Source organism: Oncorhynchus keta, chromosome 3 (genome assembly GCF_023373465.1).
Source record: "Oncorhynchus keta strain PuntledgeMale-10-30-2019 chromosome 3, Oket_V2, whole genome shotgun sequence".
NCBI lineage: Eukaryota > Metazoa > Chordata > Actinopteri > Salmoniformes > Salmonidae > Oncorhynchus > Oncorhynchus keta.
This window is the reverse complement of record NC_068423.1, coordinates 4,829,501-4,848,203: the sequence shown is the minus strand read 5'-3', so window position 1 is coordinate 4,848,203 and position 18,703 is coordinate 4,829,501. Positions and strand designations below refer to the sequence as shown.

Genomic DNA, 18,703 nt, shown 5'->3' with positions numbered 1-18,703 from the left:
GAAACTTTATTTGAAGAAACTAACCACTCAGCTCGATATATTAGAAGATATCTAGCTGGCAAACATTTGTGAATTTCATACTGTAACTAGATCACCTGTCGAGTGCTGCACAACAGTGAGTGAGTGACTCACAAGGCTCTGGTCTCTCGTCATTGTGTGCTTGTAAACAAACGCCACGTGACTGGGGACTAGCGGTAAGCTTCATAATGAAAAACTAACAGGTGAAATGAAGGTGGCAATTTTGTTTATCTCCTAACGTAATTGCACAATTTAACTGCAGGAATTTCCTTAAAAAGGGATACCATACTATTGTTGTTAGACCCAATGTGTCTCTCCTCGCTGATGTCAATGAATGAATGGTGGGTGATCAAATTGTGCATGTGACTTGAATGAATTATGTGAATAGCCTCATGATCATGGTGAAAGCCTATTAACAGTCTGACTGTTGCCCCCTTAAATCATAGGATATTGTTATATTGTGTCTCTAAAAATCACAATTTCTATAGTAATGTGACAGTCTTTTTAAAATTGAAACATCCAAAATGTCAGGGGGGGGGGGGTAGTACCTTCCAAAGCTTTGCTCGACAAAAATACATATAAGCCTATTTGACAGATCCCATAAAACCATGCAAAATTAGAGGTTAGAGCAGTACTGCCGGAACAGAGTTTCCATTAGGAAAACGTGGTGCCTGTAGCATTTTAATTTACCCGACATTCAAGACATTTACTGGACCCATAGGCATTGGGTGCGTAACCTGATTAGGGCATCCACCCACGATGCTCAGAAAGACAGAAATCACATTTAGATTATGGTAATTCATCTTAATAGAACATGTAACTCAAGGATGCTAAGGCGTGCACTCTTACCAAATTGTGATGGACAATTATTGGATTTTCAAATTGTGCACGTTCACTTTTCCCTCATCCAACAAGACAAGTAACCAACAGCAAAATAACTAGCCGATGTCAATCTACTATCCGCCACAGTGGGAAAAAAAGTGGACTTATTCTATTGGTCAGCTTGTCGTTCTGTGCGAATAATAAAATGGCCAATTCCAAAACAGACTCTCGGACAGTTATGGGACGATGGATCCCAAATCCATAGGCTACATTAAAAAAACATTAAAGCCTCCCGAGTGGCCCAGTGGTCTAAGGCTCTCCATTAGAGATCCTGGTTCGAGTCCAGGCTCTGTCTGTACAGTTGCAGCGAAGGGACAAGACTAACTACCAATTGGAGACCATGAAATGGGGAGCACAATTAAAATACAATAAATTAAAACATTAAAAGCCCAGCATCGTCCGGGTTTGGGGATAAACTATTTTTCTTCACATTATAAGGCAGGGACGTTCTTGGCACAAGCAACGCACTGGCGACTCCTGTGGCGGACAAAGATTAAAATATCTGTTCAAAATTTTAAGAGGGGAGAGCTGACAAGGTGGCCAGGTGTAAATGACTTAAATGTAAATGTGTTTCCTCCGACAATGAAAGAAAGTTGGTGCGGAACTGGCTTCATCGGGTTAAAATAGTGAGCATTGTGTCAAGAAGCAGTGCAGCATGCTGTGTAACACATTCAGGTTTCAAACGATTAAGTATATGTTTTCAAAATCCTCTCCAACTAATTGCAAAGAGTCCGTACAGGAGTTGCATATGCACATGATGGGAGGGACAAGAATAAAAAGAATACCAAAAATGGATAAAACCATGAAATTGGGGAGAGCAACAGGAGCTGTAGCAAGCTCTCACACTATATCAACTTTTTAGTCAATAAATAAAAACGCATATTTTACAGTGATTTTTCTAAAAAAATTGAACATTAAATCAGCAGTGATTTTTGGCTCAAACCGCAACAGAAACCCTCACCTGAACATTTTGTGGGATATGTCTAAATCTGGGGTGGACAATGTCCTGAGGGCCGATAGGTGTCACAGTTTTGCCCTATCCCAGCTAACACACCTGACTCCAATGATTTAATCATTCTTCAGTTTATGTAAGATTAAATCAGCTGTGTTTGCTAAGATGGAGAAAAGTGTGACACCAATCAGGCCTGATTGGTGGTCTAAATCAAGCAGCCTTTATCAATGGCTGTTTATACACATGCAGCCCAATTCTGATCTTTTGTCCAAAAATCTAGAGCTGATCGGACAAAAGTAAAATTCGTGGCAAAAAAATAAATAAATAAAAAATAAATCAGGATTAGGCTACCTGTTTAAATGCAGCCAGAGAGACCTTGTATAGGCTAATTGACAAACATGTGATATAATGCCGGCAAGTTTCAGTCACCTAATAGGCTATAGGGTCACATTGCCTTATATTGAACAAATTCCTCCACTAAAACATTTTTAGGAAGAGAAAAGGTCCTTCCCTTTAAGCCCCAAATATTAGTTGAAAACATAGAAATGCTTCAGAAAAGCAATAGTCAATTGATTGAGCAATTGCAATTAAAATCAGGAACAAAATGCCATTTCAAAAAACAATTTCCTGTACAGATTAAAGAGTAGAAGAAAACAGGGATTTTTGGTGGCAATGTCCAGCAAAAAAATCTAACTTGTCTAACTGTTAGCGAACACAAGGTCTGTCAGTGTTCACGCTGCATTCATTTAGCGGTGGCGATACGCCACGGCAAAATCATTGCCGCCACCAGTGGAGACCCATAATTCAGGGCAGGTGGGTCAGAAGCCCACCAGTTGAGCCCCACCTGTTTCTTCCCAAAAATAAGATTTTTTGGGCATTAATACATGCTCAGCTCTTCTGTGGGGGTGGGGCAGCCAGCAGAAAATACAGAACGTATGGGTTAGGAATGTTCTTTAGTTGCGCCGTGATTGGATTCTGTCACTCATGGGAACACGACATCGACCTGAATGACAAGCATCAAGACTGGAGGATGGTGATGGCAGCATCATGCTGTGGGGATGTTTTTCAGTGGTAGGGACTGAGAGACTAGTCAGGATCAAGGGAAAGCTGAACGGAGCAAAGTAGATCCTTGATGAAAACCTGCTCCAGAGCGCTCAGGACCTCAGACTGGGGTGAAGGTTCACCTTCCAACAGGACAACGACCTTAAGCGAACACGTCTTTGAGTGGCCAAGCCAGAGCCCAGACTTGAACCCGACCAAACATCTCTGGAGAGACCTGAAAATAGCTGTGCAGCGACGCTCCCCATCCAACCTGACAGAGCTTGAGAGGATCTGCAGAGAAGAATGGGAGAAACTCCCCAAATACAGGTGTGGAAAGCTTGTAGTGTCATACCCAAGAACACTCAAGGCTGTAATCGCTGCTAAAGGTGCTTCAACAAAGTACTGAGTAAAAGTTCTGAATACTTATGTAAACGTGTAGATTGATTAGGGAAAAAACGATTTAATCAATTTTAGAATAAGACTGCAACGTAACAAAATGTGGAAAAGTGAAGGGGTCTGAATACTTTCCGAATGCACTGTTACTGTAGCTAAGAAAGTAATACTAAGTGTATGTTGTGTAGTAAGCTGTTAGTAGCCCATGTGCCTCACCCTAATAATTTGGTCCCTCAAAACTTAGCCTACTGTTCTGACTTGATGGTGCACGTGTAGCCTATAGCCTGTGTTCGAGAAATGTAATCATCAAATATTGTAAGGGCTTTCATTGTCTGCTTATATAACCCCTTTATTTACATACACACTACCAAGTAGGTGCTATTTTTCAGATGTTGCCCTACTGGAGTTACACAGTATTGTTGAAAAGCACATCAATAAGCTACTCGCTATGGGCTTCACGACTGACATTTGGACCAGCGATGTCAGCCCCATGAGCATGCGGAGTTTGACAGTACAGTGGGTCGACAAGGATTTGGTACTGAGGAAAGCCGTATTGTATGCTCTAGAATTGGCTGGTTCTCATACCGCTGCTGCCATTTCAATGGCATTTGAGAACATGATTGAAACATGAACACACACCTAGCTCAATTCGAACAACTGATTCGAGAAATAAGCTCAACTGCGTCAGCAGCAGATGCGATACCCTCAATCATGGCACTGCTCAACAAAACTGCCGACATACCGTGGGGTTAAAACTTGCAAAAGTACTCTACTAGATAGAGGCTGTGAACAAGCGATTGGGTGGCATTCTCTCAGCCTCTTTACTGTGTCGCCACCATGCTCGATGCTAGGTACAAGGACCGCTACTTCGAAGCAGACAAGAAACAGACTTTACGTGAAATGTTAGACACAGCTGGACAAGATGGAAACGGACACAGTAACAGTGCACACCGAGGAAGAGGACTCACGACAGAAGAGGCCACGGACAGACAGAGCTGAAACTGAGACTGAACAAATGAACGAAACAGCAGAGCAAGTAAGTGAAAAAAATAGGTTATGATGATGTTTTACTGGTAATGGGGACATGTAAATGCGAACAAAATAACATTTTGGTCAGTGTATGTTGGTTAACTATTTAACTGTACTAGAATACTTAAAAGGCCGCTAAAATTTTAAAGAAATATCGGTATTGTTTATTTTGTCAAGGAAAATATCAGAATCGCCCAAAATGTCATATGGGTGCATCCTTAATTCTGAGACTTAGTGTACAGGGAGAATACTATAAGAATGGCCTATGTCCTGAATTGTGTCGCTGCTCCCCATTGTCTTATTGAAATTATAGATTGCCTCTTATCCGCTCGTCGTAGTCTTATGACATAGTTTGTACATCTCAATTGTCAGTAGAATCCACATTTGTTGAAGCAAATCAGCCATATTAGCTATGGTTTTTAAAGTAAGTAAATGATGCTGAATGAACTGTTTCTCTGGCAGACAAGGCTCTGCTGATAGCCAGGTGTAGCTAAGGATTCACTCCACGTTCATCTGTACAAACAATAGTACGCAAGTATAAACACCATGGTACCACGCAGCCGTCATACCGCTCAGGAAGGAGACGCGTTCTGTCCCCTAGGGATGAACGTACTATGGTGCGAAAAGAGCAAATCAATTTCAGAAGAACAGCAAAGGACCTTGTCAAGATGCTGGAGGAAACAGGTACAAAAGTAAATATATCCACAGTAAAACAAGTCCTATATCGACATAATCTGAAAGGCCGCTCAGCAAGGAAGAAGCCACTATACCTCAACAGTCAGGCCTACATTATATTCACTGTGTTTATGCAAGTTTTTGGGAACATAAAATGTATCAATATAATGCTACTTAGTGAAAAGACCACATGTGGGATCTAGCTAATGATTAGCTCAACAGGCTAAATGCAGATATGCTTAAGCATGGGGATGCCCATTTATAGCCACTATGGTGCTATCAGTTGGGTTACAGGTGATAAAGTGTAATGCTAATAACATAGCTGATAATATGGACCATGCATAGTAAAACTGGGCCACATGGACAAAAATCCAAGTCGAGATAAATTGCCTGAATTGATGTGACAACGATACGTTTATAACATTAATGTTCACCAGTTTTCTTTGTGTTATCCTTAACTTCTACTACTACTGCACTGAACACAACATGCAACAATTATGAAGATTTTAATGAGTTACAGTTCATAAGGAAATCAGTCAATTGAAATAACTTCATGGCCCTAATCTATGAATTTGACATGACTGGTAATACAGGTATGCATCGGTTGGTAACAGACACGTTAAAAAAAAAATATATTTTTAAAAAGGTCGGGCTGGACGTGGATAATTTTTTTTTTATCAGTATCTGGTGTGACCACCATTTGCCTCATGCAGCGTGACACATCTCCTTCGCATAGAGTTGATCAGGTGATTGTGGCCTACGGAATGGTTTGCCACTCCTCTTCAATGGCTGTGCGAAGTTGCTAGATATTTGCAGGAACTGGAACACTGCCGTACACATCAATCCAGAGTATCCCAAACATGCTCACTGGGTGACAGACCATGGAAGAAGTGGGACATTTTCAGCTTCCAAGGGGTGTGTACAGATCCTTGCGACATGGGGCCGTGCATTATTATGCTGAAACATGAGATGATGACTGCAGATCAATTGCACGACAATGGGCCTCAGGATCTCATCAAGGTATCTCTAAATTCAAATTGCCGTTGCTAAAATTCAATTGTGTTCGTTGTCCATAGCTTATGCCTGCCCATACCATAACCACCATGGGGCACTATGTTCACAACATTGACATCATGCAAACCACTCACCCCCACACAATGTCTCGCATCTGCCCGGTACAGTTGAAACCAGGATTTGTCCGTGTAGAGCATACTTTTCTCCAGCGTGCCAGTGGTCATCGAAGGTGAGCATTTGCCTACTGAAGTCGGTTACGACACAGAACTGCAGTCAGGTCAAGACCCCGGTGAGGACGAAGAGCACGCAGATGAGCTTCCCTGAAAGGGTATCTGACAGTTTGTGCAGAAATTCTTTGGTTGTGCAAACCCGCAGTTTCATTGGCTGTCTGGTCTCCCACGACACCACAGGTGAAAAAGCCAGATATAGTGGTCTTAGGCTGGCGTGGTTACACGTGGTCTGCGGGTGTGAGGCCAGTTGGGCATACGGCCAAATTCTATAAAACAACATTTGAAGTGACCTATGGTAGAGAAATTAACATTAAAATGATCTAGAAACAGCTCTGGTGGACATTCCTGCAGGCACCATGTCAATTGCACACTCCCTCAACACTGGAGACATCTGTGGCATTGTCCCCAGAACCAAGCTTCTCAATCCTGAGCGTCTTAGAGGAAACACTGGTCTATCGCCAATGCATCAGTCATTGAAGACTGCACTAAGTCACAGACAAAACCTTAAAACAATAATTGGGAAATAGTTTTGGTATCTCAGATTGTTCTGGATATTTTCCACATATAAACTTTAATAGGGAGGTAGGATGTTTGATATGTTTTTTTTAATATTTAACACAAACCATTTTTTGTTAGACCCTTTTTAAACCTATAAATGCCTCCTACATTAAACGTACATGATACAGACATCTTGATGTCATTATACTTCTAATAGTGTGCTCTAAAATATGTTTAGATTATTGAATACATTAAAGTAAAATGTATTTCGTAGTCAAAATATTAATATGAATCTCAAAAGAACCTTTTGAGTTAAATTTGTTTAAATATATTGAAACGTCCTCTGCTGGTGATTTGCTGAACGTGATTGATTAATGACCTATAATGTCCATTTCTATAATGGGTCAAATCTTCAAAAGTAGCAGAGCACCCACTCTGGAAATTTGACGTGTTTGAAGTAGAGGTCGACCGATTGTGATTTTTCAATGCTGATACCAATTATTGGAGGACCAAATATGACAATTACAACAATACTGAAAAAAAGAAAGCTTATTTTAACTTAATACATATATAAAATCAATTTAGTCTCAAATAAATAATGAAACCTGTTCAATTTGGCTGAAATAATGAGAAAACAGTGTTGGAGAAGTAAAAGTGCAATATGTGCCATGTAAAAAAGTTAACGTTTAAGTTCCTTGCTCAGAACATGAGAAAGCTGGTGGTTCCTGAGTCTTCAATATTCCCAGTTAAGAAGTTTTAGGTTGTAGTTATTATAGGACCATATCTCTCTATACCATTTGCATTTCATATACCTTTGACTATTGGATGTTCTTATAGGCACTATAGTATTGCCAGCCTAATCTCGGGAGTTGATAGGCTTGAAGTCATAAACAGTGCTGTGCCTCAAGCGTTGCTAAGAGCTACTGTTTGAATGAATGCTTACGAGCCTGCTGCTGCCTTCCACCGCTCAGTCAGACAGCTGTAACAAATCATATACTTAATTATAACCAAATAAACGCAGAAATACGAGACTTAGGTCATTAATACGGTCAAATCCGGAAATGATAATTTCGAAAACAAAATGTTTATTCTTTATTTTATCGTAAGGGTGGCAACCCTAAGTCTAAATATTACTGTTACTTTGCACAACGTTCAATGTTATGTCATAATTATGTAAAATTCTGGCAAATTAATTACGGTCTTTGTTAGGAAGAAATGGTCTTCACAGTTTGCAACGAGCCAGGCGGCCCTAACTGCTGCATATACACTGAATGCTTGCACTGAAGGCAAAAAAGTGACACAATTTCCCTAGTTAATATTGCCTGCTAACATGAATTTCTTTTAACTAAATATATAATAAAACATTTTTTGTAATGATTAAAAAGGCATTGGTGTTTATGATTAGGTACATTACTGCAACGATTCTGCTTTGTTTGCGAATGGGCTTTTGTTAAATCATTACCGGTTTGGCGAAGTAGGCTGTGATTCGATGATAAATTAACAGGCACCGCATTGATTATATGCAACACAGAACAAGCTAGTTAACCATGTGTAGTTCACTAGTGATTGTGAAGATAGATTGTTTTTATAAGATAAGTTTAATGCTAGCTAGCAACTTATCTTGGCTCATTGCAGCCACAAGGTCCTTTTGATGCTGCACACGCGTAACAGGTGATCAGCCTGCCACGCAGTCTCCTCGTGGATTGCAATGTTATCGGCCATAATCGGCGTACAAAGGCCGATTACTGAGTGTTATGAAAACTTGAAAATTGTCCCTAATTAAATCGGCCATGCCTCTAGTTTGAAGAGTACATTACTCCAAACAATATCTCTAAAAATAACCTAAATCAAAAAGTATACTTTTGAGATATTCATTATGTTGAATAAATGAATGTGAACATTTTTTTCCCAGTATCAAGACTCCCTATTTTAGAGCACACTATAAGGATTATAATGACACCAAAATGTAGTTTGTATCATGTGCTGTTATCAGATCATAGGGTGTTACAAGAGGCAGGTTTAATAGGGGCATAAAATGGTCACTTTCCACGTGTGGAATTGCCCAATTGGTACAGGGACCAGAAATCTATAGCATAGTCCACATTGGACCTCTATGGTCCTTTATCCTAGGACTCATCCTTTCCTAAAAATTAAATCTCAGAAAACATTTGAACTGTTCATTTTTTTTAAAATGCGACCATCTGGACTCTCTTTCATCCCTGACTTTGCGCAATTGTACTTCCTCACACAAATCCCATCACCATTACCAAGCAAAGGAGGTTATGGGGAGGTGGAAGGGAGATTAATTCATACAGTGCATTCGGAAGGTATTCAGACCCCTTGACTTTCCCCACATTTTGTTACGTTACGGCCTTATTCTAAAATGTATTATACCCCCCCCACCCCTCTTCAATCTACACACAATACCTCATAATGACAAGGCAAAAACAGATTTAGACATTTTTGCAAAATTGGAAAACCTGTAAATATACATTTACATAAGTATTCAGACCCAATACGCAGTACTTTGTTGAAGCGCCTTTGGCAGCGATTAAAGCCTTGTGACTTCTTGGGTATGACGATAAAATCTTGCCACATCTGTATTTGGGGAGTTTCTCCCATTCTTCTCTGCAGATCCTCTCAAACTCTGCAAGGTTGGATGAGGAGCGTCGCTGCACAGCTATTTTCAGGTCTCTCCAGAGATGTTTGGTCGGGTTCAAGTCTGGGCTCTGGCTGGTCCACTCAAGGACATTCAGACTGCTGTGTCTCCCAGTCCCTGAAAAACATCCCACAGCATGACGCTGCTGCCACTACGTTTCACCGTAGGGATGGTGCCAGGTTTCCTCCAGACGTGACGCTTGGCATTCAAGCCAAAGAGTTCACTCTTGGTTTCATCAGACCAGAGATTTTTTTTATCATGGTCTGAGATAGAGGTCAACGATTATGATTTTAACGCTGATACCGATACCGATTATTGGAGGACCAAAAAGGCTGATACCGATTAATCTGCCAATTTTTATTTATTTGTAATAATGACAATTAAAACAATACTAATAAACACTTATTTTAACTTAATAGAATTCATCAATAAAATTAATTTAGCCTCAAATAAATAATGAAACATGTTCAATATGGTTTAAATAATGCAAAAACAAAGTGTTGGAGAAGAAAGTAAAAGTGCAATATGTGCTATGTAAGAAAGCTAATGTTTCAGTTCCTTGCTCAGAACATGAGAACATATGAAAGCTGGTGGTTCCTTTTAACATGAGTCTTCAATATTCCCAGGTAAGAAGTTTTAGGTTGTAGTTATTATAGGACTATTTCCCTCTCTACCATTTGTATTTCATTAACCTTTGACTATTGGATGTTCTTATAGGCACTTTAGTATTGCCAGTGTAACAGTATTGCCAGTGTAACAGTATCGCTTCCGTCCCTTTCCTCGCTCCTCCCTGGGCTCGAACCAGAAACACAACGACAACAGCCACCATCGAAGCAGCGTTACCCATGCTGAGCAAGGGGAACAACTACTAGAAGGCTCAGAGCGAGTGACGTTTGAAACGCTATTAGCGCGCACTAACTAGCTAGCCATTTCACTTCGGTTACACCAGCCTCATCTCGGGAGTAGATAGGCTTGAAGTCATAAACAGCCCAATGCTTGACACAACAAAGAGCTGCTGGCAAAACGCACGAAAGTGCTGTTTGAATTACACGCCTGCTTCTGTCTACCACCGCTCAGTCAGATACTTAGATACTTGTATGCTCAGTCAGATTATATGCAAAGCAGGACACGCTAGATAATATCTAGTAATATCATTAACCATGTGTAGTTAACTAGTGATTATGATTGATTGTTTTTTATAAGATAAGTTTAAATGCTAGCTAGCAACTTACCCTGGCTTACTGCATTCGCGTAACAGGCAGTCTCATTGTGGAGTGCAACGAGAGAGGCAGGTCGTTATTGCGCCGAACTAGTTAACTGTTGCAAGATTGGATCCCCCGAGCTGACAAGGTGAAAATCTGTCATTCTACCCCTGGACAAGGCAGTTAACCCACAGTTCCTAGGCCGTCATTGAAAATAAGAATATGTTCTTAACTGACTTGCCTAGTTAAATAAAAGGTATTAAAATATATATATATATATTTTTAAACGGCAAATCGGCGCCCAAAAATACCGATTTCCGATTGTTATAAAAACTTGAAATCGGCCCTAATCGGTCGACCTCTAGTCTGAGAGTCCTTTAGGTGCCCTTTGTCAAATTCCAAGCGGGCTGTCATGTGCCTTTCACTGAGGAGTGGCTTCCGTCTGGCCACCACCATAAAGGCTGGATTGGTGGAGTGCTGCTGAGATGGTGGTTCTCACCATCTCCACAGAGGTGGTCACTCTGTCAGATTGGGTTCTTGAACAACTCCCTGACCAAGGCACTTCTCCCCCTATTGCGCAGTTTGGCCGAGTGGCCAGCTCTAAGAAGAGTCTTGGTGGTTACAAACTTCTTCCATTGAAGAATGATGGAGGCCACTGTGTTCTTAGGGACCTTCAATGCTACAGAAATGTTTTGGTACCCTTCCCCGGATCTGTGCCTCGATATCCTGTCTCGGAGCTCTACAGACAATTCCTTCGAGCTAATGGCTTGGTTTTTGCTCTGACATGCACGGCCAACTGTGGGATCTTATATAGATAGGTGTGTGCCTTTCCAAATCATGTCCAATCAATTGAATTAACTACAGGTGGACTCCAATCAAGTTGTAGAAAGCTCAAGGATGATCAATGGAAACAAGATGCACCTGAGCTCAATTTTGAGTCCCATAGCAAAGAGTCTGAATACTTATGTAAATAAGGTTTTAAAAAAAAGTATATACATTTGCAAAAATTTCTAAAAATCTGTTTTCACTGTCATTATGGGGTATTGTTTATAGATTGATGAGAAAAAAATATTCAATCAATTTTAGAGTAAGGCTGTAACGTAACAAAATGTAGAAAGTCAAGGGGTCTGAATACTTTCCGAATCCACTGTATCTATTGTCTCCAGTCACCTTCTATTAGATGCTATTACTAACAGTGCAGCTGCACCAAGAGGTTACACAGGTAAATCCATTTGAATTCAATCACTTTTTGACAGCATCCCTTTGGATTTAAACAAAAACTTTCCATACATGTTTTCCAATGGAGGAAGTAGTCAGAAAGTAATGTTTTGGACCCAAATACCAAAACATTCAGGAGATATAGGTTTCTTAGAAAAAAATTACAATTTACATTAAAGCTTATAAAAAAAGTATCTAAAAACGTGTAAACGCCAATTTAGCTGGAACACCATTGAAATTTAAATTGATGGAATTGTGCTTCTAATTACTACCACAAATATGGCCGCTGGACCATACACCGTTGAATGTCAACGTAAATGGACATCTATATTTTTCAATGTTTGCAATAGTTTTCCTATGGAAGACAGTATGATTTAATACAGATTTTCCCAATCAGGCCAACATCATCTGACGTGTGGACCTCCAACCATCTTTGTGGTACCATTTGAAAGTTGTTTAAATTGTATTCCCATTTTAGTAAATATATCAGCCAAAACATGACACCCACCCTGTATTGAAGAGCATGTATATCAACCGATGGCAGGCACAACCCAAAACTCTCAGACGTTGTAAAATAGGGTCCAAGCTGCAACATATGCAAATATGAAGAAAAAATAGTTTGTGTGTAATATAGTTTATGTTTAAGGTAATGTATGTTTTAAAATATTACCGATCACAATCATTCAAGACATGGATGTCTCATGGTATAGTGGGGTTTGCACAATACACTGAGTGTACAAAACATTAGGAACAGCTTCCTAATATTGCGTTGCACCCCCTTTTGCCCAGAGAACCGCCTCAATTCAATGGGGCATGGACTCTACAAGGTGTCAAGTGTTCCACAGGGATGATGGCCCATGCTGACTCCAAATGTTTCGCACAGTTGTTTCAAGTTGGCTGGATGTTCTTTGGGTGGTGGGCCATTCTTGATAAACACAAGAAACTGTTTAGCATGAAAAACACAGCAGTGTTGCATGTTCCAGTGCACCTGGCATCTACTACCATACCCCGTTCAAAGGCATGTACACCTTTTGTCTTGCCCATTCACCCTCTGAATGGCACACATACACAATCAAGGCTTGAAAATCCTTCTTTAACCCATCTCCTCCCCTTCATCTACACCAATTGCTTTCAGCTCTCACCTGGTCAATCTGTCTTGGAAAGAGCAGGTGTCCCAAATGTTTTGTATACTCAGTGTGGCCACCATCATTATCTCTCTATCTAAATGTTTTGGCATTTGGAGCTACCGGCTTAATTTGTCCCTTCATTTGGGGACTGTGGGCAATTTATGTTATATTGAGCTGTATAAACTGTCTGGTCTAGGAAGTTAGAGAAGAAAATGTGTCATTGGGGAATATGGGTCCAAAAGATCTGTTAATTTCTAAATGTCATTATCAAGATGGAATGTTTCATGTCAATCTACTGCACTAAGCCGCTACTATTGTTCTTGTGAGGTGCAATGCAGTACCTAACTGCACAATGGATGCAGGCTCGTACTACCTAATAGGTAGCTAGCTAAGTGCTAACCGTACTTTGGGTTGATTGATTAGCCAGACAGCCCCCGACTTGTGTTGTGGACGAACATCTGCCATAAACTTTTCCTACAGTTGTCATTTCATGTTGGCTAATGCACATGCCATTCTGCCTGTTTGAAATTTGCAAGTTGAAGATGGTGATTTTAACACAATACAGACAGTATAGCTGAGAAGGGAACGTATTCAGGAAATGTAGCCAACGGTAGGTACATGGCCATCTAACGAACGACCTGACGTTAGGCTCATAGCTAGCTAACAATACTTGAACGCCAAACCAAAGCTTTGGATAGATGGCTAGCTAGCTAACGTTACGGATGACTAACACAAACTTGAATAGCAAGTTAGCTAATTGTGCTAGCCATATTTGTCGATACGTCAACAGTTAAAAATAAAGTACCTTGTTGGCGAACTACAACATGGCGAAATTAGTTTTCATGCATTTGAAACTCATGAGATGTTAACATGTATAACTTGGCTAACAAATAGCTGCGGTACATTTAATTAGCCCATTTTAGCCAGTTGCGGTACATTTAATTAGCCCACAGTTTGCTAGCCAGTAAGTTGGTGCCAGCTAACTAGCGGCGGTAGCTAACGTTTAACTTCAAATTCCCATACTAACGTAGCTACTGATTGCAACTCATTGTTTATTTTAGGAAATGGCAACATTGTTTTTAATTTCATAACGACAAAGATATGAATTCATATTTCCATTAAATCTCTGTAACAATCTGTCTTGTTAGCTACATTTTCGGTAAACTCACCTTTTAACTGGCTGTATTTGCGCAGATCTTATGTTATTAACGTTAGCTGCTGCAACATCGACAAGATTCCATCATTGGATTTCAGCCAAAGCTATTTGCATGCACAGCGCTATCTACTGTTTTGGAGTGGAAGTCCGAGGACTTTGCAACCAGGCCCTAATGTCCATGTTTAGGACCAAAAAAATAGTACAAGTTTACGGTGTCGATTGATTGAAACACCAAGTTGCACTATGAATTTGCTGAAAATGAATCAACATTTCAGGTTTTGGTATACACTAACATTTGGGAGTCTGTGTTTATACTTAATTGGACCAATTTATCTTAATTCAATCTGCAGATTTGGTGGGCTATTCCTTCACTTTAATTACAATGCCCCAAGATTAAAGCACTAAGAGAGGCTGATATGGGTGTATTTCATTTGCACATGAATTAGAATTAATAGCAGCATCTCCCCTCTGTGGACACTCAATTACTCAAATGTTAATGTTCAAGGTTAGCAACCAACTAAGCCTCAGGAGACTGAAAAGATTTGGCACGGGCCATATGATCCTCAAAATGTTATACAGCTGCACCATCAAGAGCATCTTGACTGGCCGCATCACTGCTTGGTGCAGACGGTCCAGTACATCACTATGGCCAAGCTCCCTTCCACCCAGGACCTCTATAATAGGCAGTGTCAAAGGAAAGCCCCAAAAATTGCCAATTACTTCAGGCACCCAAGCTGTAGACTGTTCACTCTCCTACCGTCCAGCAAGTGGTACCAGAGCATCGGCTCTCGGACCAACAGGCTCCGAGACAGCTTCTACTCCCAAGCCATACGACTGCTAAATAGTTATTTAAATATGAACACATACACACATACTTTCATAATCATCATATGCTGCTACTCTGTTCTTTATTTTACTCTTATTATTATCTATCCTGATGTCTCGTCACTTTACTCTGCAAATAAAATTGTATTTGATTTAAGCTGCATCTATGCTGATGGACTCCTGAGTGACACAGCGGTCTAAGGCACTGCATCTCAGTGCAAGAGGCGGCACTACAGTACCGGATGTATCACATCCGGCTGTGATTGGGAGTCCCATAGGGCGGCGCACAATTGGCTCAGCGTTGTCGGCGTTCGGCCAGTGTAGGCCGTCATTATAAATAAGAATATGTTCTTAACTCACTTGCCTAGTTAAATAAAGATTCAACAAAATTATTTAAAAAATATAATAATAATTTCATTGTGGCCATTAGAATTCAAGCCCTGCACAATCTTGTGAAAATTACAAATCAAATCAAATTTTATTGGTCACATACACATGGTTAGCAGATGTTATTGCGAGTGTAGTGAAATGCTTATGCCTCTAGATCCGACAGTGCAGCAGTATCTAACAGGTAATATCTAACAATTCCACAACAAAACTTAATACACACAATCTAGTAAAGGAATGGGATGATAATATATACACTACCATTCAAAAGTTTGGGGACACTTAGAAATGTCCTTGTTTTTGAAAGAAAAGCAAAGTTTTTTCCCATTAAAATAACATCAAATTGATCAGAAATACAGTGTAGACATTGTTAATGTTGTAAATGACTATTGTAGCTGGAAATGGCTGATATTTTATGGAATATCTACATAGGCATACAGAGTCCCATCACTGTTGTTTTCCAATGGCACGCTGTGTTAGCTAATCCAAGTTTATCATTTTAAAAGGCTAATTGATCATAAGAAACCCCTTTTGCAATTATGTTAGCAAAGCTGAAAACTGTTGTGCTGATTAAATAATTAATAAAACTGTCCTTCTTCATTTAGTACCTGGAGCATCAGCATTTGTGGATTCTATTACAGGCTAAAAATGTCCAGAAACCAAGACCTTTCTTTTGCAACTTGTACGTCTATTCTTGTTCTGAGATTGGAAGTCTATTTCATGCGAGAAATTGCCAAGAAACTGAAGATCTCAGACAACGCTGTGTACAACTCCCTTCACAGAACAGTGCAAATTGGCTCTAACCAGAATAGAAAGAGGAGTGGTAGACCCCGGTGCACAACTGAGCATGAGGACAAGTACATTATTGTCTAGTTTGAGAAACAGGCGCCTCACAAGTTCTCAACTGGAAGCTTCATTAAATATTATTCACAAAACACCAGCCTCAACGTCAACAGTGAAGTAGCGACTCCGGGATGTTCTTCTAGGCAGAGTTCCTCTCTCCAGTGTCTGTGTTCTTTTAACCATCTTAATCTTTTATTTTTATTGGCATTTTTATTGGCAGCCAGTCTGAGATCTGGCTTTTTCTTTGCAACTGTGCCTAGAATGCCAGCATCCCAGAGTCTCCTTTTCGCTGTTGACGTTGAGGTTGATGTTTTGCAGGATTGCTACAGGGATATCAAATCAAATCAAATGTATTTATATAACCCTTTGTACATCAGCTGATATCTCAAAGTGCTGTACAGAAACCCAGCCTAAAACCCCAAACAGCAAGCAATGCAGATGTAGAAGCACGGTGGCTAGGAAAAACTCCCTAGAAAGGCCAAAACCTAGGAAGAAACCTAGAGAGGAACCAGGCTATGTGGGGTGTGCCGGGTGGCTGTGGGGTGTGCCGGGTGGAGATTATAACAGAACATGGCCAAGATGTTCAAATGTTCATAAATGACCAGCATGGTCGAATAATAATAAGGCAGAACAGTTGAAACTGGAGCAGCAGCACGGCCAGGTGGACTGGGGACAGCAAGGAGTCATCATGTCAGGTAGTCCTGGGGCATGGTCCTAGGGCTCAGGTCCTCCGAGAGAGAGAAAGAAAGAGAGGAGAGAATTAGAGAACGCACACATAGATTCACACAGGATAGGACAGGAGAAGTACTCCAGATATAACAAACTGACCCTAGCCCCCCGACACAAACTACTGCAGCATAAATACTGGAGGCTGAGACAGGAGGGGTCAGAAGACACTGTGGCCCCATCCAAGGACACCCCCGGACAGGGCCAAACAGGAAGGATAAACCCCACCCACTTTGCCAAAGCACAGCCCCCACACCACTAGAGGGATATCTTCAACCACCAACTTACCATCCTGAGACAAGGCTGAGTATAGCCCACAAAGATCTCCGCCATGGCACAACCCAAGGGGGGGCGCCAACCCAGACAGGATGACCACATCAGTGAATCAACCCACTCAGGTGACGCACCCCTTCCAGGGACGGCATGAGAGAGCCCCAGTAAGCCAGTGACTCAGCCCCTGTAATAGGGTTAGAGGCAGAGAATCCCAGTGGAAAGAGGGGAACTGGCCAGGCAGAGACAGCAAGGGCGGTTCGTTGCTCCAGAGCCTTTCCGTTCACCTTCCCACTCCTGGGCCAGACTACACTCAATCATATGATCCACTGAAGAGATGAGTCTTCAATAAAGACTTAAAGGTTGAGACTGAGTTTGCGTCTCTGACATGGGTAGGCAGACCGTTCCATAAAAAGGGAGCTCTATAGGAGAAAGCCCTGCCTCCAGCTGTTTGCTTAGAAATTCTAGGGACAATCAGGAGGCCTGCGTCTAGTGACCGTAGCGTATGTGTAGGTATGTACGGCAGGACCAAATCAGAGAGAAAGGTAGGAGCAAGCCCATGTAATGCTGTGTAGGTTAGCAGTAAAACCTTGAAATCAGCCCTTGCTTTGACAGGAAGCTAGTGTGGGGAGGCTAGCACTGGAGTAATATGATCAAGTTTTTTGGTTCTAGTCAGGATTCTAGCAGCCGTATTTAGCACTAACTGAAGTTTATTTTGTGCTTTATCCGGGTAGCCGGAAAGTAGAGCATTGCAGTAGTATAACCTAGAAGTGACAAAAGCATGGATTAATTTTTCTGCATCATTTTTGGACAGAAAGTTTCTGATTTTTGCAATGTTACGTAGATGGAAAAAAGCTGTTCTTGAAATGGTCTTGATATGTTCTTCAAAAGAGAGATCAGGGTCCAGAGTAACGCCAAGGTCCTTCACAGTTTTATTTGAGACGACTGTACAACCATTAAGATTAATTGTCAGATTCAACAGAAGATCTCTTTGTTTCTTGGGACCTAGAACAAGCATCTCTGTTTTGTCCGAATTTAAAAGTAGAACGTTTGCAGCCATCCACTTCCTTATGTCTGAAACACATGCTTCTAGCAAGGGCAATTATGGGGCTTCACCATGTTTCATTGAAATGTACAGCTGTGTGTCATCCGCATAGCAGTGAAAGTTAACATTATGTTTTCGAATAACATCCCCAAGAGGTAAAATATATAGTGAAAACAATAGTGGTCCTAAAACGGAACCTTGAGGAACACCGACATTTACAGTTGATTTGTCAGAGGACAAACCATTCACAGAGACAAACTGATATCATTCCGACAGATAAGATCTAAACCAGGCCAGAACTTGTCCGTGTAGACCAATTTGGGTTTCCAATCTCTCCAAAAGAATGTGGTGATCGATGGTATCAAAAGCAGCACTAAGGTCTAGGAGCACGAGGACAGATGCAGAGCCTCGGTCCGATGCCATTAAAATGTCATTTACCACCTTCTTAAAATCCCCAGCTACAATAAATGTAGGATATATGGTTTCCAGTTTGCATAAAGTCCAGTGAAGTTC

The 18,703-nt window shown here is 40.9% G+C and overlaps 1 protein-coding gene across 1 annotated transcript in view; it reads right to left on the bottom strand.

The window, feature by feature from the left end:
- LOC118364338 (speckle-type POZ protein) overlaps nucleotides 1-14,250 on the bottom strand; it is a 29,942-nt gene extending 15,692 nt beyond the window's left edge. The window contains exon 1 of the mRNA XM_035745812.2: nucleotides 14,108-14,250. The gene's annotated coding sequence lies outside the window, so the exon portion shown is untranslated. The remainder of the gene's footprint in view (nucleotides 1-14,107) is intronic.
- Nucleotides 14,251-18,703: the final 4,453 nt, after the last annotated feature.